This window comes from Cynocephalus volans, chromosome 16 (genome assembly GCF_027409185.1).
Source record: "Cynocephalus volans isolate mCynVol1 chromosome 16, mCynVol1.pri, whole genome shotgun sequence".
Classification (NCBI taxonomy): Eukaryota; Metazoa; Chordata; class Mammalia; order Dermoptera; family Cynocephalidae; genus Cynocephalus; species Cynocephalus volans.
The window spans coordinates 17,482,151-17,487,376 of NC_084475.1; the positions used below are offsets into that span (position 1 = coordinate 17,482,151).

Genomic DNA, 5,226 nt, shown 5'->3' on the forward strand with positions numbered 1-5,226 from the left:
CAGTCCAAAGGTAGAACTAGCCAAGTGTCCATGAACTGATCAATGAACAAACAAAATGTGGGATATCCATGTAAATAAACATTCAGTCATAAAAAGCACTGGAGAACTGATACATGATACAACTTTGCATGAACCTTGAAAACATTATGCTGAGTGAAAGAGGCCAGTCACAAAGTGCCCCATAATGTATGATACCGTTTTTATTAAATGTCCCAAATGAGGATATTTGTAGGAAAATAAAGTAGATTAATGGTAGCCTGGGGTTGGAGGGAATGGAATAATTGGGGATGATGACTGAGGGATTTAGTTTTGGAGTAATGAAAGTGTTCTGCAATTGCTTGATGATCGCAAAACTCTGAGTGTACTAAAATCCATCAAATCACACAGTTTAAATGGGTGAATTGTATGGCATGTACATTTTATCTCAGTAAAAGCTGTTAAAAAACAAATGTGCAATGAGTTTAGCTTCTCAGGAGGATATCGATGTTGCAACAGCCCGATGCTCAACAGATGAGTAGGAAAAAGCCACATAAACTATAAAACTCCTGTTTTTAAAGGCATAACAGAGTCGTGGAAACAATAATTAGATGACATTGAATTTCATAGAGGGAGACTTCTAGGGCAGGGTGTTTGTTTGCTGAATTTTTAGTAGGGACAGATGATCACACTTGGCCCACGCAGGGGACGGAGAAAACAGGGAGGTACTGGTTGGTCATTCACGGGTGGTACTGGCGTGAGAGATCACACAACTTGAGAAGCACCGACTGATGTCTGTGGGGTCCCTGTAGTCAGTCTCAACCCACCCCATCCTCCCGCCTTTCCTGTGGCGGGTTCTTGTCTCTGCCAGAGGAAAGAATTCGAGTGGAGTCACAGGACAAAGTGAGAACAGCTTAAATGTAACAAAGAAGAGTTACAGATCTGACAGAGAGGGCGAGAGAGAGAGAGAGAGAGAGAGAGAGAGAGAGAGTGGCATAGCTCCAGAGACTGAGCAGGGCTCACACCAAGTTTAACACAAAAGCAAGCAATACACAAGGTAAAGTTCAGTACTGAGTGCAGGCTGGCTCAAGAGACGGAGCAGCTGCTCCCTGAAGGGAAGTTTGATTCAAAGAGACAGAAATACGCACTCCACAGGCAGAGTGCAGGCTCCCTCCGGGACAGTGAGCACCAGCCCTGCCCTCTGCTGTCATCTGGCTTTTATAGTTTCACTGTCTAATGAATATTCAATAAAAAAGGTTCCCAGTTGTGTGACATAGTCTTCCACATGCTCAGTTGGTCTCTTCCTGGAGCATGTTCATGGGTCAAATCCTACCACAGGCACCAGACATATCTGAGAATATTCTGTGCTCTCTAGCTCCTGTAGTGGAAGGGCATTCAGCTACCAGGGTTGCATAACCCCTCTCCACTGAGCATGCCCAGCCACTGGATTTGCAGGAGCCAGCCCTTTGTGGTCTCATTTCTCCCATGTTGGTGCTGAAAACAGGTCTAACTGGCAACAGTAAATTTCCTCTAGGGGAGGGCATAAAGGAGGGACCTGAAACCTCAAGGAGTGGCTGGAAACCCAGACTCCTGTCCGGAAACCTGGAGAGGGCCTGTGGCTAACCAGAGAGTACTGCCCTGCCTAACGGCATAAAACAAACCCAAACCTGTTGCTTTGCCTCCCACGGATTTGTCACCCTTTTCCCCCTTGGTGACGGAGCCGCCAAAGATTACTCAAAGCCCATTTCTTCTGAGCAGTGAGAAGCCTCAAAAAGGGGTTAATCTCCCATCGCCCTCAACAGCGAGGCATTGCTTCCATTTGGGAAATTAACCATGAATTGGGGTTCTCTTCCTGCATTTATTCTCCAGACCAGCAAGTTACAGGAAGAGACATTGGTGGGGTTTTGCTAAGCACGGTTTAATAAGTTTTAACAATAGAAGCTGGTAACATGCAATTAAGTCGATCCACTAACAAAAGCTTGATCTTAGCAAACATTCCTTCTCCCTCCAGCAGCTTTTCAGTGACTTTACTATCAATTAGTAACCTGTCTGTCTTTGACTTTACTGTCAATTAGTAACCGTCTGTCTTTGACTTTACTATCAATTAGTAACCTGTCTGTCTTTGAGCCGGCAGCCTTACTGTGTTACGATTCTGATCTTATGTCAGAGAATGTATAGCCTGGGGAAAATTTCCTGTTTTTTGTAAGGTCAATATTTGAAACTGCAAGGCTTTGGAAAACCAGGCCCTGTGAAGTACATTTGCTTTATGCATACTCCACACAAGCCCTTGTGAATCAAGCAAGCCATCTGGCAAGCTGGGCCACGCTGCTGGTTTGTGACTCTGCTACAGAAAGCAGAGTGCTGGTGAATGGTTTAAGCCAAAGAAGGTGGTGATCTCTGATATCCTCCAAGGTTCTGTAATACCCACAGCCCCGGCAAATCCTTCCTTGGTCGTGGCATTGAACTCTTGGGAATGTGCCAAGTGCTCATCTCTTGGAGGAATAATGTGACTAGTGCAGCTGGCCGGTTAGGTCAGTGGTTAGAGTGCGGTGTTGTAAAACCAAGGTCAACGGTTCACATCCCCGAATCAGGGGGGAGGAGAGGAGTTTCAGCCAATGTCCCAATAGGCAAAGTCAGCCTTCATCGTCAAGTAGCCCCTCCGAGCTTTCTCTCCCTTCCACCTGGGATGTTGGTGAAAAGAGCACTGGGTTTGGAGCAGAAGGACTGGGGTTTGAACCCGGCTCTGCCACGTCCTGGCTGCGCTCGGGAAGTAACTCAGCCTCTCTGGAGCACCAGAGCTGCATGAGGAGTAATGGGACAGCGCACTCAGGACTCCAGGCACCTAGAAGACTTTCAAGAAACAGGATGTCCCTTCTGCTGCCCTCGCTCTAGGATCCTCCCCTCCGCCTAAGGCTCTCTTCTCCATTAATCCCACTCTCTGGCTGCGGTCCCTTTAAGACAGCCTTGGAGGACCCAGATTCAAAGTCGAGGACGGCCCTCTAGCTGCTCTCTCGATGGTAAGCCAACACTTCCGGTCGGCAGTGCGTTTCCGGGCTGCTTCCGCCCAAGATGGTGGGAAGCGAGTCGAGACCCGTGTTGTGTCCCGTCCGAGGGGAACCCACTCTCCCCTCCTCTTTGTCGCCGACTTCCGGCCTGCGAGGGCGACGCGGGCCAGCCCTGGCCGCGGCCTCCGCTGCCACCGGCCCAGCCCACGGCGTCGGGCCCCGCTCCGGGGCGGTTACGAAGCTCCGTAGGGGGCCGGGAGGCCCTGACCGGCCGTGGTCCGGGTGACCGGAGCCCTCTGCGGGGCCGGGACTGCAGGGATTGCGCTCCTTGTAGCAGCGGGGCTTGGACGGGAGGAGAGAAAGGGAATGCGGCCATCGAAATCGGAGGGAGGGGTTGTGGGAGGCGCTGTGGCCGCCGAAGAGCCTGGGCGTCCCCTCTGGGTTAGCTCGGCTTCCGGGGATTGTGCTAAGCATCAGTGACTTTTGTCCTTTTAGAGCACGTTGTACTATTTTTTTCCCCAGGGTTTCCACAGGAAATGAGAAAGAACCAGCCCCCGATGACTGGGCGAAGGGATGCAGTGATGATTTCCTCGTGTTCCTCGTCGATGAGAGCTTTCCGAGTGATCTCAGTTTGGGGGACCCAGGTATGTAAAGCATGGAGTGTTCTCAGGCAGAGGGTCTGGGGAAAGGCTCTTGTGTTGTTGAACCTGCCTGGTGTGGGTGCAGCCTTGTACCAGGCAGCCCGACCCTGACCTAAAGTAAACTCCCAGGAGACGTCTTTCCTGGGTTGTGAACTTGCAGTAACAGGTGTGAGCATTCTAGAAGCAGTTTGATGATCATGTAAGATACTGCAAACAAGACTTAACGCTGCAAGAAAAAATTAACTGTAGTTAGCATAACAGAGCCGGTAGTTTTGAAAATTCCATGGACAATGTTGATGTCCTTTGTTTCATTAAGTAAATATTTGTTGATACTTTGGCCAGGCACCATGCTAAGTGTTAGGGACACAGAGATGAACAAAACAGACATGGCCCTCGTTACCAGCGAGCTACAGCCCAGTTGGGAAGACAAGGTTTAATGATCACACTTAAGAGGGTATAATTCAGGCCAAGGTGAATGCTCTGCAGGAAAGCACAGTCCTATAAGAATATATATCACAAGGAGCCTGGTGGAGACTGGAAGGCTTTCCTGAAACAGGACCCTTAAGCTGGACTCTGAAGGATGAGCAGGACTTTGCTGGGAGCAGCAAACTTTGCAGGAGTTTGTACATGGGACAGCATGTACAAAGGCCCAGTGGCCTGGCAAATGTGGCTGTTGAAAGAACTGAAAGAAAGCCATTGTAGCCCAGAAAGCAAGGTGGAAAATGGTATGGAATGCAGCTGAAAAGGTGGGGAAAGGCCACGCCACACAGGGCTTTGTGGTTCATGTGAGGATTTTGATCTTTGTCCCAAGAATAGTGGGATACCGGCATGAGTTTTAAACAAGAGGATCATGTGCAAAAATCTTTTAATTTCAAAAGATCACTATGTACAGAGCAGTGCTGTCCAACAGAGCTTTCTGCAATGGCAGAAATGGTCTATATCTGTGCTGTTCAGAGCAACCACAAGCTACATGTGGCTGCTGAACACCTGCAGCGTGACCAGCGCAACTGAGGGACTGAATTTTTAATTTTAACTTTAATGTAAATAGCCATGTGTAGCCACTGGCTGCCGCGTTGCACAGTGCAGGTCTGGAAGGCATTGGAGGGAGCAATGATGCCTTTATGGGAATCATGGCATGCAGATGCCTTTTACATCTGCACATCTTCCCTTCTTGGATAAAGGCTGAGACAGGTTCCACTCGGGGGAGAATCTTTATGTTGATTTAAACATAGTAACTGGAGCTTTTAATGTTTATTTTCTTGGCTGTAATTTAGCCTGCTCCTTCATGAAGCAGCATTCTTCCTTCTCTTGTTTTTGCTTGTTTTGTTGCCAACACACATTGAGAAGTGACATCTTCAGCACATTTAAATACCTGCAATGGTGAGAGCATTATATCATATGACTCAGAGGATATGTGTATTAGTCTGTTTCTCTTGCTTAACAAAATACCCCAAACTGGGTAATCTGTAAAGAAACAATATTTATTGCTTACAGTTTTGAAGGCTGGGAAGCCCAAAGTTCAGGGAACGTATCTGGTGAAAGCCCTGTTGGTGGTGACAGTGACACAGAGTTCTAACATGGCAGAATGGTGGAGCAGAGAGAGA

General features: G+C 48.3%; 1 non-coding gene across 1 annotated transcript; it reads left to right on the top strand.

Annotated features, from left to right (window-relative positions):
- The first annotated feature begins 3,655 nt into the window (after window positions 1-3,655).
- LOC134365337 (small Cajal body-specific RNA 16) lies at window positions 3,656-3,841 on the top strand. The gene has a single exon (XR_010022041.1). It is a non-coding gene; the product is annotated as a small Cajal body-specific RNA 16 (non-coding RNA).
- The last annotated feature ends 1,385 nt before the right edge of the window (window positions 3,842-5,226 follow it).